The sequence below is a fragment of the Pelecanus crispus genome, chromosome 6 (assembly GCF_030463565.1).
Source record: "Pelecanus crispus isolate bPelCri1 chromosome 6, bPelCri1.pri, whole genome shotgun sequence".
NCBI lineage: Eukaryota > Metazoa > Chordata > Aves > Pelecaniformes > Pelecanidae > Pelecanus > Pelecanus crispus.
In genome coordinates, this window is record NC_134648.1 from 25019533 (window position 1) to 25039909 (window position 20377).

Below are 20377 nucleotides of genomic sequence, written 5' to 3' on the forward strand. Positions count from 1 at the left end.
ATCAATCTATATGATCAACATGGGCTTGTGAACAGTATGCCCTAGATTTTCAAAAGTATTTGAATAATATAAACAGTACTATAAACATAAAGTAATAAAAAATACTTTATGTATAGTAAACATTGAATTCTTTAAAAAGTTGGCTCAATTTTAGAGTATACTTTCATTACAAATTAGAATAATGCACTATTAGAATATACATTAATAGCACAGAAATACAACTGTAAAAAAACCAAACCGTTTGTAAGTTGATAATGTGGTCATGACCTTACACTTTTGACAATGTTTACCAATGACTTTTCAGGAAGTCTAAAACACAGTGTTGGTGAAATTTGGAGGTAACTCGCAGAACAGGCATAGGTATTTATGCACAGAAAGGCTTCAAGGTATGATCATGGGAATGATTAAAGAACTGGGAACCATGACTTTCCATAAAAGACAGAGAACTAAATGTATTTCATTTATCCCCCATACAAAAACACCTGGTTTGATTAGTTAAAAATACTAACACAGGCAACATTTGGAAAAGTATGGAAGCTAATCAACAGCCTAGTAGAAAAAAAAAATATATTTATAGCTGGAATGTGAAGGTACACAAAATGATACTACAGTAGACTGGACAAGTTGCATATTACCTAGATTGTAGAAAATTGGCTTCTGGAACACACGTAGCATTGTGGTAGTTATCATATTATGGCTGCAGGGTTTAAAAACTAGTTTGGCCATTTTTTCTATTACACAGTAACTTGAATGGGATTTAATTCAAGGAAATCCTACAATCTGTATCACACAACTCAGTGAACACTCAGTGGTCCTATTTGGCTTTTCATCTTGGGAATCTGTGTAATATCAGCACACCATCTTTCTTTGCACAGGACTGGGCAACCAGCCATCAGAAAAGCCTCACCCGAGGCAATTTGCCTAGTGCTTTGGCTGTGAGTTTTCTTTGCTCATGCTGGGCTGCTGCTTTTTTCTTCTCTCAATTTGTAACTCCCACAAATCTGTCTTGGAGTACATTTGTGTGAAGACTGCTGCTTCTACCCAAGTGCTTTTGATCAGTGATAAAGAAGGCTATGTTGTTTGCACTGTTGCTGTGTGCGAAGTTTTGTGCTTCAGTCCATTAATGTGGAATCTGTCTCACATCTCTCTCTCTGATTTTTTCTTTTTAATATTTTAGTATAGAACTTTATTTCATTTTGAACTTTTCATGCTGCTTAATGGGCCTCTTCATGTCAGGCTAAAAAATGCAGGGAAAGGAATAAATCTTGCTTTAATTTGTCCTTTTGAGAAAGTGGTTTTGCTCCTCATAAATTAAAGGGACATCTCAAAGCCCAAGGTTCTTGAAATCCCATGGAAGCCACATATTGGCAGTCTTCCCTCCAGGTAGCAGAGCTCTACATGAAGCCATGCATACACACAGTCTCTCATTACTGGCTGAATATGACTCATCTCTTCATAGAAAAAGACAGGGGATATTACTGTTTGGGAACAGAATTAAAGATGTAACTATAAATATCTGTTTATCATTTTAAGAGTGCAGAACAGATACTGATTGCAATTAGTTTGGTGTAAATCTGAAGTAACTTTATGGAAACTGAGATCAGGATATGCCCTCAAACTCAAATGAAACTGGCAGTCAGAGAAATTATTTCATTGACAATGAGGCCCTGAAAATAGAGAGAATTTGTAATAGTATCAGATATTCTGACAGAACCAACTTGAACTTGTTTTGGCTTTTTGAAATAGAGCATAATAATTACATTCATAGGAGTTGGCTGAGACTGGGAAGCCAATTCACAGGTGGAAGGAACATCTGACTAAATGCCTTTTAGGAGGGAAGCCGCCAGTGCATGCACCTGGCTTTTTGTTGGAGTAATTTCCATCTGCCAAAAGCATTGTTGCGAAATGATGGGGAAAAATAAACAAGGAACAAGGCATGCTGGAATTTTGACTAAAAGAGCATCTTGCCTGAGTTTGGGAAAGGCCAGGTGAAGCACTGGAGGGCCTAGTGCCTTCCCACCTGCAAAACAGGGGAAAAGGAAGACTTTCGGGGACTTTGTCTGTGTTTCTGATGTTTTTCTAATATTTGTTATTTGTTTTACAGCAGTTATGAGGACCATATTGTTGGACAAGAGCCCCATTCTTTAGGGATTTTAAAAATGCAAACAGAATTCTGGGTCTTGTTCCAAGGAGATAATATACAGTGGTTTGTAAACATTTGCAAATGATGTCAAGCTCTTGCTAATAATATTTAAGCGCTGACAAGTTTCAGTTTACAGGCTGAGTTCACAAATGAGGCATGTCACTTCTGGATAAGTATGGTGTACCAGGAGTTGCTGGCCTTACTATCTGTTGTAATTAAATGTCCAGAATGTAACCTAAGTTCTCAGGAACTGAAGGTGAGAGTGTACAATGAGGACTGACCAAGTGGAGAATACAAGAAAGACCACAGTTCCTTCACAATATAAAGCTACATAATTTGCTACAGTCATTTCTTTTCCTGGTCTCTATTAATTAATATTTTTCTACTTAAAAATTACAATAGAAATAAAAAAGATTATAACCCAAAATAAGTGTAAAAGAGAACTGGGTCCTCTGGGCTTGATCCATATTGACTCTCCTAAAAATCTCACAAAATCTTTACAGGCTTAGAATGGCCAACATGGCCCATCGCCACCTTGGAAGGTTTATGTATAGGGGGCATGCCAGGCAGATTCTTGGTCCCTGTCCTGTTGAGTCACTTTTCATGCTGCGTGTATTTCTGACTCCTAAAATAGGTTGTTGACAGCCAAAAGCAGCCACTGTGCCTAATTCCTTAGTCCCTTTGCCAAACTTGTCACTGGCAAGAGGTGAATCCAGCTATGAGTCTATAAACTAAAGCAAAATACTATAACTTACACCAGTTTGCTGACATGTCTGTCAGACCTCTCCAAATTCTGCCTTGCACATTTTATATTTCATCCCACTCTGCCTCATTTTGTATTGCACCTCCCTGCATGTGGAAGGCAGTTATCTGTCACTAATAAAAAGACTTCTCAGACAAGGTTTTGTATCATTCTTCTTTCCAACCCTCTCCTCAAAGAGGAAAGAGGGAGCCCTCCAGCTTCTTGCATTTGAAGAGGAAGAAGATATTTTGCTTTTCTTTTACAGAAAAAGAAGAGAGAGCAGAAGAAGAGGAGGTCTAAGCTACTGAAATCTACTGTATGCAGCAAACATTTGCCCTCTTTCCTCTTCCCTTCTCTAAAAGGCATTGCAAGACTTGGTTATTAACTTGAAAATCCCCTCCTTTTTGGAAAAAAAAGTAGACTATATCCAGGTTTATCCAGATACACAAGCTCCTGATTTGAGCAGCACTGGGAACTGGAGAGAAAAAATTATCCTAAACTTCATTAAAAAGAGCAATAAAGAAGCTATTTCTAGGGATATCAACCGTAGGTCCCTGCAGGAGGTAGTGTTAGTTGAAATTCATATGAATGAAATTCATTTTATAGATAGTATATACCCTGACATTCTACCAAGGGTAAAGCAACTCCCTGGACAAGTATATAGTAACAGTTTTCGAGTACAAAGAGGCAATTGTACTTCCCAACTTTGACCTGAGTAATTTACAAATGAACTCTCTACTAAAATACATTCCTGAAAAGATTGGCCCTGATTCAGCTTCCTTTATTTCCTCTGCACACCACCAGTTTGTTTAATGCATGCAGTGAGAAAGTACATGAAAAACAATTTTCCTTGTTGCACAAAATAAAATGAAACTCAGGCATGTCACAGCCTTGAAACACTTCTTCATGGACTGTACAATGGATTGGCAGATATGAAGGTGGATGTTTTTTAAAACTTGTATTTCTGTTCATGTTCCTTTGACCCATGCTTGTGTTTTGTGTATAGAAAAGCAGAATGATGAAATGGCTGAAGTTATTGAATACAGTTTGGAACATTACTTAAGAAATACATTGCAGTCAATTCTGACTGGTAAGCTGTGTCTGAAGCCTTGGATGGTTATAGAAGCTGGCATTCCTGAACCAGGAAAAGATATCTTTGAAGTGCTGGACATTCTCTGTCCCTTGTCAGTGTTTTGCCATGGGAACCAATACTCTAACATCTTTTGTATTAAAGCCAGTAAGATCCTTTAATTTATGATCATATCCTCTCTCTGTGGAGACACATGTTATTCCATTTTTGCACCCCCCCCCCCTTTTCTTTTCTTTAAAAAAGCAAATGGAAAAGAAAATAAGTGATATGTTTCCATGCAAAGATGGCTTTTGTTTTGTAAAACATCTGTTCCAGCTGCTTATTCCTCACTCAGAGTCATAATACTCTGTCTGCCACATCACAATTAGCAGTAGAGAAGTCTGGGATTCACTTTCAGAGGATTATGACTTTCAGAGAGGAAAAGGCAGCAGGAGTGAATGAAGTATGCAACATAAATCCTGTCTTCATGCAAATATATTTAGCAATAAAAGCAAAGTTTCACACACATTAAAAAAAAGAAGAAAAATATATTTGCAGTATTCTTTAAGACATCAAGTGAATAGAAGAGTCCAGACCCCACTGACAGTTAGACTCATAACTCTCTTTAGATTTTTGAAAAAGTGCAGACAAAGTATTTCTCAAGTTTTTAAAAAGTTCTATAACTTCTGACAAGACAAAATGAACTTCTTCAATAGGCAGCGTAACACAGAGAACCAGCCAGGCACAACATCAGGTGGCAAGAAATATCCTGATGTTTATTGGCAAAACTGATCAGTTAGAGCAGATTAAATTCCTACACCCAAACCCCATGATTATTCTCCACTTTAGTGATATTCAGTGATAAATGGAAGTGCCAGGGTAGAGTGCTTTCTTGCCAGCTGGATCAGTGACATAAACCTAAGCCTTGAGTAATGGCAGACCTAACCCACTTGCAGTTTTGATAACTTCAATTGGGAAATACGTTTCAACAGATACACTTGTGTGAAGATGAAAAAAAAAGAATCATGTAGTGTTAAATGTATTTAAGACAAAATTGTAAATTCTATTGATCTTGGGCAAAAGTTGATGAGTAGAAAAAAATGTTTTCCTCCAACTTATAAATATATTTGTCAGAGCAGACCAAGGGTTTGGAACAAGAATGAGTAATCATTCTGGTCCTTCTAAGGTACTATTTTTGTTCTTGCAAACAGTATTCAAAATTTTCTGTAAACTTCTTACTTGAAGCCCTGTTCCTGAGCTGAAGAAGATAATTTCTCATCTTAAAAATCCCAAATTGTGATTCTGGTGGTACCCCTCCCTCTCAGTGTCATAGTGAAGGAGAAGAGGAACAGAATTTTTTGGTTCAGTGCAGGGCAGGGCACACAGCTCACACAAAAGAGGATCTACCACTCCTTTACCCATCTCCTCTCTCCTCCACTAGGACTTCATGTCTTCTGCTCCTAAACTGGCAACTGAAAAGATGTTTCTCCATGTATCCTCCATGTAACATGTAAGTGTAAAGTGTATGGTAGCATCTTATTTAGGCAGTTTCTATTCCACACAACCAGATGAGTACATTACAGGGCTTAACTGTAACCTCTCTTGCCTGTGAAAGAGGGTATTTGATAACAGTGATAATTCTGGACTTGATTAAAAGTAAGACCCACATCATCCTATGTTAGTCTTTTTCTATACTCAATATCTATTATCTCTTTCCAATAAGTTAAGTTAAATGCACATTTATAGATTAAGATATAGCAGTTAAGCTAAAGTTCCTTCCATCTCTGACTTCATCCGTATTCACTCTGTTGATATTGTTTCATTAACATTGAAAGAGTCAGACTCTGTCTACCCTTCCACAGCAGATAGAGCCTGACTCTGAAGATTATAGGAAGGAAACGTTGCCCCATATTTCTTCCTTTACAAAACATGTAAACATAAATTTACACCATTTAATATAATTACTGTGGCTGGTTTCACATTATAAAGAAAAATTGCATTAGATAAACTATTCAAAGGGATTTCTTGCTCACTGTAATCTGCAAGAAATTCTGTTCTTAATGTCAACTAACATTTTACTCTGAAAATTTCTCCCTTTATCACTGCTGAAATCCAAGTGAATTCCCCTCTGGAACATTTTACATTGATGTTATTTTTACTGCTACTCAAATGATTGGGAACTGCAGGAATCAAATCGCTAGTTCTTACAGAGTAAGATGGGTAACTGTTTATGAATGTATAATTACTCTGAATAATTTCACACGTACACAGAGCTCTAGACAGCAAAATGCAACCACACGGTCATTAACAGCATAAAAATAAAATCAGAACTTTCAAAAAACAGCTTATTTCTTCAAACAAATCAAGCTTTGGATATATTGTTACATTAAGCAAAAATTCTCATGCTTTACTGCTGAGTTTATTAAGAAAGCTTGTTTAGCATATACTCAGAAATGGGTGTTAACAACTGTCCTGGTTTTGGCTGGGATAGGGTTAATTTTCTTCCTAGTAGCTGGTATAGTGCTGTCCTTTGGATTTAGTAGGAGAATAATGCTGATAACTGATGTTTTAGTTGTTGCTAAGTACTGCTTATGGTAGTCAAGGACTTTTCAGCTTCCCATGCTCTGCCAGGTGCAGAAGAAACTGGGAGGGGGCACTGCCAAGATACTTGATCCAATCTGACCAAAGGGATATTCCATATAAACTTGTATATAAATGAGGGGGAGCTGGCCAGGGGGCAGTGATCACTGCTCAGGGACTGGCTGGACGTTGGTCAGCGGGTGGTGAGCAGTTGCATCACTTGGTTTGAGTTCCCCCCCCGCCCCCGCCTTTTTTTTTCTCTCTCTCACTGTTCTCCTTTTCATTACAATTTTTATTACTATTATTATTATTATATTTTTATTATTAAACTGTTCTTATCTCAACCCACGAGTTTTCTTACTTCTGCCCTTCCGATTCTCTCCCCCATCCCACTGCAAGGGGAGGGTGAGCTAGCGACTGTGTGGTGTTTGGTTGCTGACAGGGGCTAAACCATGACAACAACAAAGAAACAGACAAGGCAGATCTGTAATCCTTCATTCAATAAGCATTAAGCATGAGCTTCATCCAATCACCCATTTTATTCCTTCACAACTCCAAGAGATAAGCTAGTGAGGTATTGTTTTCTGCAACTTAGAAGGGCACCTGACTTAAATTAGCTATCTATTTAAATGCCTCAGAGAGTAAACCAGACATCCAAACAGCAGAATTACTTGTGCTTACAGGTAGAAGATGTCATGTTTTAGAACCAAAATGAGACTCTGCATTTCAAAACTATTTTAAAGTCACATTTGAATCCCTAAATGACTGCTACACTCCAAATACCTTTTGGTCCACTAGCTTGAGCTGATATGTATGTACAATGTACGGGTAACAGTAACACTTTCATCAGATGGATATGAGAAATAACATATTACGCGGTTTATTTTTCAGTGGAAGATATAATATGATGCTTCAGAAAAGATACCTGTTTGTCACAACAATCAAAATAGAACCCTAAAATGTCCACCCCTACCAATGAGGGCTCTCTTAAGGTCTCAATGGAGCAAGGAAACACTATTTCTTTTAAAACATGGATAAACTGAGAAAAACAAAGATGCTGTAAGTAATTAAGCATGTCTCATCATACTACAAAAACAAATCTTGAAACAAAACTCAAACTCCAACAGAAACTGTCCACCTTTAAATAGACATTTCAAGTGAATGAATGGTTGTGAATCTGTTTTCCTAGGATGAAATGCAATAGGTGAGTCAAAAGAAAACAAATAAATAGAAATGATGACAGAGGAACTGTACAAGTAACCTGTTGGAAATGGTAATTCACTAAATCAAACCAGGGCTAACTAATTGCAATTGCAAGCCTGAAGTGATCTCCACAAATGCTGGGTTAGCAAGTTTCAAACCATTGCAGTTGCTTGGTTGCTTATTACACCTGTAAGCACATTAGATGAGTTGTTGCAGAAATGTGAAAAGCTGTGAAAATTCATCACTGTCTTTAGCTTTTCTGGGGCAGACATCAAGACTATGAAGCTAATGCTGCAATTATAGTCAACACTTTCTTGATAATTGTATATAATCTTTCACATCTGAAACATTATTAGTAAATCATCATCAACACCTGGTGCTGCATTACCTAACTATGACAAGGCTAGGCAAAATGACTGGTTTGCCTGAATGCATTCCTGCCATTTCTATTGCTCTATGTTCTTGATTCTTGTTAGTGAAAAGGACTATTTTCCTCATTTCTCAGCAGCCATTATCATCCAGAAATGTTTATATGGGCTTTACAGAGAAGAAATTTATTTATTTTTATTTGCATTTCATATGCTTACAGAAGAAGGTAGCCTGAAGGATGACAAGTCAAGAATATGAGTTCAAGTCCTAACTTTGTCCCATAAATGATACTCTAGAGGGAAGGGAAGCCATCCAGAGGCCTTGACAGGCTAGAGAGGTGGTCCTTTGTGAATCTCATGAAGTTCAACAAGGCCAAGTGCAAGGTCCTGCACCTGGGTTGGGGCAATCCCAAACATGGATACAGGCTGGGCGATGAGTGGATTGAGAGCAGCCCTGCAGAGATGGACTTGGGGGTACTGGTGGATGAAAAACCGAATATGAGCCAGCAACGCGCACTTGCAGCCCAGAAAGCCAGTCACATCCTGGGCTGCATCAAAAGAAGCATGAACAGCATGTTGAGGGAGGTGATTCTCCCCCTCTAGCCCATTCTCATGTAACCCCACCTGGAGTTCTGTATTCAGCTCTGGGGTCCCCAGCATAAGACAGACATGGACCTGCTCAAGTGGGTCCAGCTGAGGGTCATGAAGATGATCAGGGGGCTGGAGCACTTCCCTTATGAGGACAGGCTGAGAGAGTTGGGATTGTTTAGCCTAGAGAAGAGAAGGCTCTGGGGAGACCTTATTGTGGCCTTCCAGTACTTAAAGGGGGCCTACAGGAAAGGTGGGGAGGGCTTCCTTATCAGGGAGTGTAGTGATAGGATGAGGGGTAACAGTTTTAAACTGAAAGAGGGTAGATTTAGATTAGATATTAGGAAGAAATTCTTTGCTGTGAGGGTGGTGAGACACTGGAACAGGTTGCCCAGAGAAGTTGTGGATGCCCCCTCCCTGGAAGTGTTCAAGGCCAGGCTGGATGAGGCTTTGAGCAACCTGATCTAGTGGAAGGTGTCCCTGCCCATGGCAGGGGGGTTGGAACGAGATTAACTTTAAGGTACCTTCCAATGCATTTTATGGTTCTATGATTCTGTATAGGCCAAATTACAAACTTTTTGGGGGTGGGGTTGGGAGAAGTTATATTGATCAGTAATGATCCTTGAAAACAAAATTTGTAAGGTTGTTTTTTTTTTTTTTTTTAGTAATTACACAAAACCAAGCAAACACTTAGTAAGTAACAAACTTAGTTTATAGGCTTCCCCTTCTCCAATACTTTTCATCAGCCTGGTAGGCAGGTAATGGTACAGAAGGTTCATATTTAATAATATTTAGCCCTTTCTTTTTAATTGTCAAGGTGTGAGAGCATTAATTCTCTCCTCATTAACAGTCCTGAATTTTCCAGAGATAATCTGAGAAAGTAAAATCCATTCTTATAAATGCTATTAGGTTAATTTAGTACTGGCTGAAATATCTGATTTGATGAAAACTCATACTGTCAAAACCACCTAATTATTGCCAAATCAGCCAGCACTAAGAAGTTACTGATCAGGCTGCTGAGGGCCTTTCTGCAATACAAGTTCACCCTACATTGTGTCACTAAATATCATCTGGTGAACTATAAGGAGGGTTGATAGGTGAGAGAAGGTTTGCTTACCCTATTGAGTTTTTTAACCATTGAGTAAAAGAGAGATCAAGTGCTACTATGGTAAGCTTCTTCCAGCTTAAGCTGAAGTTGCAGCAGAAAATTAAAATTGAAGAGCTTTGTAGCCTGCCATCATAACTATGAATATGGCCCCCAGATTATACTTGCTACAAAGCTGATGTCTCCAATTCAGCTTATGGCAATTAGTAAAATAAGCAAATGGAGTCTTTGTTTGGATAAATTGTCTGTATGCTGTGTTTAGGGACAACTGAAGCTGAATCTTCTTTGATAAACTAAAATAGTGCAATGTGTACATTAGTGTTTTAGTGAGAATCAAGGGTGCAGTTTTGAAACAAACCTGATTGAGCCCAGTCACTGAATAGCCTCAGAGCATATGAGCTGTATTTCTTTTGGGTGAAACTAAACTGAAAGATGTGCATACAGCACACACCTGATGCACTCCAGTAATTATTCCACATTCAGTTCCTGGGACCAGAGTAAAGCTAGTCCAAAGCAGCCTCCCTTCTCCCTCATAACACATCCAGTCCTCGTTAATAACACTCTACAGATCTCCTTTTTTTGCCATACTACTTGCTAATATAGCCATAGACAGTGATGACACAAATGGTCTCCTGTGCATTGGGAACTTTATTCCTCTTAATTTACTCTAGGAATTTCTAATTGTGTTGGAATATCAGTATTGGCATGAAATCTGTTATCAAACACTATGGAATGGCCTTGATTAGAATCTAAAGGATGATGAGATAACTCAGCACTATCAACCTTTCAGACAATGGTGGTGTTATCACAAATATTTTACTGTACAGACAAATATACTAATTCACATTCAAGATTAGCTATATTCATATCACCTTACATATGAAAACATAGAGTAACTAAGCCCTGCTGGAGACGGGTTAAAACTTTTTCTCTAAGGACTCAAAATTTGCTATATATTTGTATGTAATGTTCCATGGCTTAGGGTAAAGGCAGTAAAAGGTGCTCTTTTTATCTGAAATATAAATATTCCAGTTATGAACCTCAGATTATATCAAATGGTTAGAGATGAGCAGTTTCTTGTAATCTTTTTTTCTTTTAAATCTAATGTTCCCATTTATGTTCTTTTCACACCGGAAGCTGATAAAACACCTTCTGTTTGATGGACATTCTCTAAACTTAATAAAAAACTTCAAACTGTTGGTAGTATATTAAATATAGACACTTTATAGGTAGTCTATAGATACCTCTAACTTTGCCCTCGATAATCAATGCACACTTAGACAGTTTTAATGCATGTGGAAAAGTATCAGAAATGACTCCAGGCTAATAAACTTATGTTTGCTGCACAGACTGTCTTAACTATTTTTTCTGCTCCCCAGAAATCTGCACCTGTGTGTGCTAAGACCATGCAGCAGAAATGAGGGATAAAAACCATTCTAGTGAGTAAACATTTTTGTCTTTCTCTGGGCTATTAGTAAACCATTTTGCATAAGGCAACTCTGTCTGATGAGACTAGCTTTAAGGCTATTTTCAAAACCAGATCTGGAGCCAGGACTACACAGACTTTAGAAGTGGAGTTGAGGCAACCTGTCATGCCATGTCAGGACTTTTATACTAGTGGGTACCCCTGCACAGAGTCTCATAGACATTCAAGTTATGTGTTTTGAATGCATCTGAAATAAGTTATCATGTCTCAGGTATTTCCATGAGATCTGCAATGTCATTAAGGGAACATAAATACCATCTACCTCCCTTTGGAGATTGCTTGCAGGAGGAATGTGGAGGCTATCGTCTACTTAGAAACCACTGATATGTATCTTAAGTCTCATAATGAACCAATAAACTTGTTTTGGTATTTCAAACTCCATAACCTTGCAATGGAACTTTTCAGCAAAAAAACCATGTGTCTTGTCAGTGATGGGAAACATAAATTTTTTTTTCCTACCTAGATGGATTCCATTGACTGTGAAGTGAACCACAAAATTTGTAAAGTTAGAGAGAATTTCCCTTGGACAAATATGGGCTAATAAGCCAAGGAAAACACTACTAGAAGACCTAAGAGAAGTGTTTCACAGATGACTCAGAAACTGAATCTAAAAGCGTACCCTATTACCACATCATCAGGAGAATACTTCAGAAAAGTTAACAAGCTGTATATGATACTATTAAAAGAAATTCTTGCCAAAAATATTGCCCTAATATTTCCAGTAGATTTGAGATTAGTCCCAGAGAATCTTGTTAAAAAGACTATATTAAACAGATCTCTCTGAGTACCTTACCAATGCAATAGTGCATTGGTCAGGTCTGTTGGATACAGAGATCCTTTGGGTAGATATAATCCTCTAAATGAGGAGAATCATATTATAGATTTAGTAGGCAAAATTTTCTATTTCTGAAGGAAGTTCTGCACGTGGGATACAGCCAATGATGGGATTTGTGCCACCTATACTATTGCTCTTAGCTGTTGTCCTGGTTTCAGCTGGGATAGAGTTAATCTTATTCCTAGTAGCTGGTATAATACTGTGTTTTGTATTTAGGATGAGAATAATGTTGATAACACACTGATGTTTTTGTTGTTGCTGAGCAGTGCTTACACTGTTGCAGTTTGGAGGTTGTTGGAGATATGTTTCTCTTCCTTTTCTGTCCTATTAAATTGCATTTATCTCAACCCATGAGTTATACTTTTTTTCTGATTCTGTCCCCCATTCCGCTATGGGGGAGTGAGCAAACAGCTGTGTGGTGTTTAGGTGTCATGGTTTAACCCAGCAGATAGCCGTGAAGACATGAGGTGTTTTGTTCACCAAACACTTGTTGAACATCATTATTTACTCAGGATCATCAGCCATCATGAAATCAAATTCTATATACTCAGTGGCATTAAGGACCAGGGACTGGTATTCCAGTACTGATTTCTGCATTGTACTATTATTCAATTAATCTATTAAGGGTAAAATATGTGGCTTCTAAGCTGGCAAAGGAGCTCTGCAGCTGTTCACAGATAATATAAATGCAGATCCCCACACAGAATAACTTTTTCTTATAAGCAGCAAATACATGTCTGTCCAATAAGCAGCCTATTTTTATGGCTGTGTAGTCAAAACAGAGGCCTGTAATGGCTATACCTGAGAAGTGCATTAATCAGGGTAGAATCAATATTACCTTGTCTTGAACCTAAATATAAGCATACAAAAAATACAGTAACCAACATGTTTTGTAATACTGTGATTGCATGGCCAGGCACAATGTATAAGCATTTTGCATAACTATGTGAGAAATGTGACTTCCAAAGAAGGCAAATGAAGACTTGTATAGCTGCACTTGGATTGCATAGGAAAACATGTAAACAGCACTACAAGTAGCACAATTTTCAAGATCAAGAACAAAGAACAAAATAAGCACAAGGGACTGCAAATGAGCAGGGCATTTTGTTATTGTCCACAAGAAGGACAACTGACAAAACCAGAAATGAGATAAGCAGCATCAGGAACACACGAGATCCTCCTTTTGGGAGGGGCAGAAAGCAATATAAAAACACCACATGGGAGCAAGTAGAGATGGGTAAAAAAAATGGTTGAGGGAGGTAATTCTGCCACTCTGCTCTGGTGAGACCTCACCTGGAGTACTGCATCCAGCTCTGGAGCCCTTAGCACAAGGGCATGGACCTGTTGGAGCAGGTCCAGAGGAGGGCCACAAAAATGATCTGAGGGCTGGAGCACCTCTCCTACGAGGACAGGCTGAGAGAGTTGGGGTTGTTCAGCCTGGAGAAGAGAAGGCTGCGAGGAGACCTTATTGCATCCTTTCAGTACTTAAAGGGGGCCTATAGGAAGGATGGGGACAATCATTTTATCAAGGCCTCTTGTGACAGGAAAAGGAGTAATGGTTTTAAACTAAAGAAGAATAGATTTAGACTAGACATAAGAAAGAAATTTTTTACAATGAGGGTGGTGAAGCACTGGACCAGGTTGCCCAGAGAGGTAGTGGAGGCCCCATCCCTAGAAACATTCAAGGTCAGGTTGGATGGGGCTCTGAGCAACCTGATCTGGTTAAAGCTGTCCCTGCTCACTGCAGGGGAGTTGGGCTAGATGATCTGTAAAGGTCCCTTCCAACCCAAAGCATTCTATGATTCTATAAGTCACTGTCTTCATCTCTGACTTTCCTTTTGGAAGAGCTCTGAAGCCTGGTCACCTTGACCGCAGGGACTAAGAGGCATCAAGGACCTCAGCCACCAGGTCTAACTATCTAGCATCATCTCCATACTGTATAGTCACAACTAATTTAGTTAAGTGTTAAGATCTTACTGTGTAAGAAATAACCATTAGCAGAAAGTAAGTTGTTAATGAATGTCAGTCTAGCCCAGTGTTGTTTAAAGTTTAAATCTGGCTTTATCGGTCTTCTAAATTCTCCCAACACAGCAATCTCTAATCCCATTATTGATATTGATATATATGCTTATATAGCATCCATTTATTTATTTGTGGCAGCTGTATTTTTGTTCTATGTAGTTTCACCTATTAAAATGGAGGAATCCAACAGAGGTACCAAAAGAGTATTATTTCTTTGGTACTTCATCTTAAATTAGGAAGAGGCAGATAAGATTGCTGTTTTCCCACAAAACATGAAAGTAAACAGCTGATGTCAAGAGGCAGTAGTTTTCATAAGCAGTACCTTTGAAATAGCAGAAGTGGTTCTCTGAATCAAAAATCCCCATATCGAACAGTGGCATGTGTGTGTTTCTCTTGGGTATCACTGGAAGCACTAACTCAGTATGCAGAAATTCATTGCTTGTTGGGCACACAGGAGCTACTGAAGGTTTCTCTGGTTAGGGAGGTATGAAGTCAGAGAGGTTGATCGCTTTATTTAAGCATCAGCTTAATTTATTTAAGCCCCTCCCAGTTGCAGACATACAGGGAAGGCTTACACAGAGTACAAGAGATTCTAGCAGAGCTGTTCCTGGTACAGGCTAGCCCAGAACATTCTTTGGAAATATAAACCTCAGTTACCACTATGGCCATATCAGCTTCTTGTTTTAACAATAATATCTGGACAGTTTCTACTTAATATCATGTTCTGCATAGTATTTACTGATTCCATTTGTGTTTTACTTTTTTATGTAACAACTGCCACATTTGAACAGTTGTCTCTTGAAAAAGTGGTTTATAGTTTTGTTTCTAGAATTGCTGGTAACAATATGCTATAACAGTGGTCATCTTTGCTCTCCATTTAGAGGAAACAAATTATTTTAGCTAACAGGAATACTTTCTGTTTAATCTGAATTATATCTTGGTTGCTCGCAATGAAATCTTATACATGGTACTCAGACCATTAGCTACAAAACTGAATTTGCTTTCTAAAAGTTGTATATTCTTACTGACAAGCTAAAATTATACAGCTGGGATCTCACAAAAAATTTTCAGTATAATCAAAGACCTTTTATTTTTCTTCTCTGATTCTGAGCTGTCTTCAAGAATGTCTAAATATGATCTTTTAGTCTGTAATGCTGGGATGATGCTTGTCTTTTGCAAGTAAACTTGGCCTAGAATAAGATCCTGATGTAAGCTGGTGTTTCTTTTTCTTTAGACATTTAATATTCCTAATTAATAAAAATATACCAAGGTTAGAAAAAGTATTGTAACTCTCTCCATAAAGCTAAACAGTGAGCACTGTGGTAGGTTTTTGATTGAAATAGTGCCATAGACAAACTTCAGTTCTACTGTAATTCATGATTCAATAGATGGGGAATTCTTTCCAAATTACACTCCTGGAAAGATACAAAGGAGGGCTGTTTTGTTAAAAGCGATGGCTGCCAACTGACTTTAACTTTAAAATTCTTTGAGCTCTTGATTTCAAAAAACACTGTCTCTCTATGTAAATTTTCTGCATTTCAACTGTATATTCAAACTTTTTTTATTTAACAACATCAATAAATAAAATGTATCCCACTCTTTTTGCACAGTTACCAAAGATATGCCTAATGACTGCACTTCTCTAATGACATTTAAAAATACATCATTTTATTCATACACTTCTGGGAATAACAACTGCTCTGAAAAAAGGCCCACATCCTTCTTATTAGATGCTTCCAATGTTTAGCATCCATAATATAATTGTCAGAATATTTCATTGGCACTGGATGGAGAAGCAGGTAGAAGGAGATGGTGGATAGGCAGATACAATTTGTTTCCTAGACTTCATAACTGTAAAGAACAAAATGCTCTGTTTGATCTGTAATCGAAAGGGAGTGGTGTAGTCTGAAGAGAATCAAGCAAATATAGGTAAGCAAGTTTACTAAAAATCAACACTACTGTAAATAGATAGATGTTAAAATGTTAATAACAAGAAGTTGCAAAAATATGATATCCGTGTATGGTTTTAACCCTATGTATGTCAAGTGAAGAGATTGAACTCAGCTACATATCAGAATGGAAAGAAAACACAGGAAACCACATATAGAATTGTGCAAGAGCTTAATAAAATTGCCCACAGCTGATAGCATAGGCAGAAATTGTGCTTGTGTCATGTTGAAATTTAGATTTGAAGAACTCATCACAATTGTCCTTTGTGTTTAAGTATGCATCCATATTACATCTGGGTGAAGCATTATTTTACTATTAAGGTGAAATATGCTTCTGGTGCTTGTTCTATCACATTTGGGATGGATGGAAGGCAGTAGAAATCAACATGTAGATAGATAGGATAGCTAACTCTTTTCTGACAAGAAAAACCTAGACAAATGAAACAGGAAGCATTTAAATCAACTGATACACATAACATTTATCTGTGTATGTAAACAATGAGACCAAAGACATGGAGTAGGAGGCACCCTACCACTGAGCAGCTGACTGAGGGCACAAAACAGCAGATGTGAACTGAAGCACTCAGTACATTGGCATGGAAGCGAAGGCTATAAAGAGGCATATTTGTGTAGTTATTTGAGTCTGCATAGGTGAACTGAAAGTGAAAAGAGAACTATAAAAACATTTGCATACCAGATAATGGCAGATGGAATCAGACACTTCAGACTGCCTAATAAATCACAGCAGTTCGTCCAGTAGGCATGTGTAACTTAAGTTCTGTGTTTTACGATTTGCAAGAACATAAATTCTGAAGAATTCTAAGTGCAAATTCAGAGGGATCATGTGTTATGTCCCTCTTTGGTCTCAGTGGTCTTTTGTTAATATTACCATCATCTAGAGGTCAAGAACAGCAGGAAAAAGAAAATTTGTTCCAAATACTCACCAAAGAACAAATTAATCATTAATGTAATGAAACTAATAACTGTATTCTGTATTGATGATAGAAAATAAGACAATCTAGATCAGTTTTGACTGTAGAAGAACTTTTCATTTCTAGTTTGTTCAACTTCTCTGTTTCTTGAGGGAGTTTTACTGCAGTCTAATTAGACCAAAAAAATTGTAAAAGCTAATTTTATGTTACAGCCCCCATAGGCGAAACAATAGAAAATGCTTGTTCACAACTTGGTAATGCGACACAGAGTACTCTGAAAATGAACCTTATACTGACAGAATCCACAGAAAATACTATATCTATACTCCCCATCCAAGCCAGTCATTTAATAAAACCTGTAAAAACAGTTACTTTTTTTAGCAAATAGTTCTTTATAAGGTTTCCTTTGTAACCTTCTTTTAGATTTATCATTAGGAAATCAAAGGCTGGAGTGCTGAAAGGGATTTTCAAAGGTCATTAGTCACTCTCCAAGGCAAAATCCTAAAAGAGATAACAAAAGCATTTCTGGAAGATACCAGCTTGATCTATAGCTGAAAATCTCCAAATAGGTGATTCCTGATCCTTATAGCAGCCAACTCTGATGTTTGTCTGCTTTTATAATTAAAGAGACCTTACTCATGTTTAACAGAGTAATGCTGCAGTTTAAATACACCCTTTCTTGTCCTACTCTCAGTGGACACAGCATAACTTCATTTCCTTCTTTTTTAAAGCGACATTTAATGTATTTGAAGACTGTTTTGTTTTGCCACGGTCTTCTCTTTTTCTAAACTAACCAAATCTGATTTATTGGGTCAAAAATGGAGGCGGGCCTGCAAATGCACAGACAGTTTGTAGTCAAAATGGACATAGTACTTCTGATGAAGCAGAGTATTTACTTCACGTGACTTATAAATAACAATGTAATTATAACTGCAGCACTGCTACATGTCCTGTAACTGTATTAGAATCATAGAACCACAGAATCATGGTTTGGGTTGGAAGGTACCTCAAATATCATCTCATTCCAACCCCCCTGCCATGGGCAGGTATACCTTCCACTAGATCAGGTTGCTCAAAGCCTCATCCAGCCTGGCCTTGAACGCTTCCAGGGAGGGGGCATCCACAACTTCTCTGGGCAACCTGTTCCAGTGTCTCACCACCCTCACAGCAAAGAATTTCTTCCTAATATCTAATCTAAATCTACCCTCTTTCAGTTTAAAACTGTTACCCCTCATCCTATCACTATACTCCCTGATAAGGAGGCCCTCCCCACCTTTCCTGTAGGCCCCCTTTAAGTACTGGAAGGCCACAATAAGGTCTCCCCAGAGCCTTCTCTTCTCTAGGCTAAACAATCCCAACTCTCTCAGCCTGTCCTCATAAGGGAAGTGCTCCAGCCCCCTGGTCATCTTTGTGGCCCTCCTCTGGATCCACTTGTGCTTGTCAGTTATTGCTCCTATTCACATACTGTGCTTTCCTATATTGAATAATATTTAATTTTTCAGACCCTTTCTTCAGTTTATCAAGACTATATTGTACCTTAATCCTGTCCTGCTGAGTGTTTGCAGTTTTGCCTGCTTAGTGTCATTTGCAAGGTTAATACCCCTATTCTTCATCCTGGAGTTCATGGGGGTGTATTTTATTTTATTTTTTAGATTAGACTCCCCTTCTCTGATTTGATTACACTGCACCCAATTTTCTGGCATGACTCCCTGTACCCTCTAGCCAATACATCTTCTCCCACCCTCACTAGTCACGTTGTCAGTCCTCCCTTTGTTAATCTCCAGCCCTTGTCATTCCAACCCATCCCTTCCCTCCTAAACAGTTATCTTCTGGAGGACTTGCTCCACTCCTTCATACAAGTTAAACTCCCCAGCTGCCTTAGCCTTCCTGTGAACTCTTAGAAAATAAGCAACAGCTCTGTCTCAACAGATAAGGTGCTATGTTTTATTCCCCTGCTATGCCTCATGGAAAACGCTGATAGTAGTCACTGCATGTACAAACCTCACACAGAGCCCAAGCCACAAACTCCAGCTCAGCTCACTTCCTTTTCTCTTTTTCTCATTCTCTCATAACAGGGACTACAATCTTCATAAGGCTCAGATGGAGAACAGGTACTATCAGACTTATCCTAAGTCTTGTAGAAATCCACTGTATACATCCTTCCAGTCTGACAAAGATGCATTGATAATTGTTTGAGGGTAACAGAACAACTGTTGGGAAAACTCTCTCATACTAGTGTTACCTAGGTCATAGCTGCATAGTTTGCTCACAAGAATACTAAGTGAGGCAATATCAAAGCCTTTCAGAAGTCAAGATTATTGCTACTCTCACCTATAGGAATTGCATCTTTGTCAGGTAGAAGTTGCCATCGATGCAGTGTATTTTGGTCAAACATCTGATGACAATCATTTGTTTTCCTGAGGGCTTTTACAAATTATTTGCCCTGTTTCATTCTGGGAAATTAAGCTAAAACAGTTAGTCTGGTATTCGTCAGACCTTTTGTAAGACAGGTACATTTCCTTTCATCTCAGTAATCTGAAATAGTTTTCAACCAGTATTTTTTAGTTCAGAAATGTAACTGCTAATCATCCTGGGATTGTTAGAAATACTAGAGGTTAAATTTCACTAGGTAACTTGCGAGCATCTGACTTAAGTACTAACTTGCTCTTTATTACACATATTAAAAAAAAGAAAACCAACAAAAAAACCCCAATTTACGACTTATTTCCTCCTAAACTAATTTTAAAGAGGAAAAGGAGAAGTCAAAATTATGCTTCAGATAAAAATTATTTGTGAGGAAAATAATATTACTATTATAGCTTCACCAGGCTAAAGCTGCCTTCCTTCTTTGATCGAGCTAGCACAATATATTTCAGATATTTTTGGTAATGGATTAAACTAGCCTGTCTGCACTATAATCTACCACAACTGAAACCTAAGTCTTTCTATCTAATTAATTTCTTAACTGTAATGAAAAAAATATCCCTGAATTCTAAGTACAAAGTAATGAAGACCAACAGACCCTACCTATAACATTGCTTTCCCTATAAAGAATGAAAAGCCTTTCTTTTCTAACTCAGCCAGTTAGTTATTCTAATTAGGCTCAACTGCATCTCATTTATCCCAATAAGGAGTGCCACTCTTCTCTAATTATAAAAGCAATTCATAAATACCAAAATGGTATACAAATTGTGACTTTGCTGGTACGTCTAAGAAGTAGAACCGGAAAAATAGGAAGAACAAAACAAGTTTTTCATCTGCTTTCTTCCCTCCTCCCACAGTTACACAGTAACTGGGAAGTTCAGTCTTTTGAAAATCTAGACTTTCTAGACTTCCTATTTGTTTCTCCAGTGCC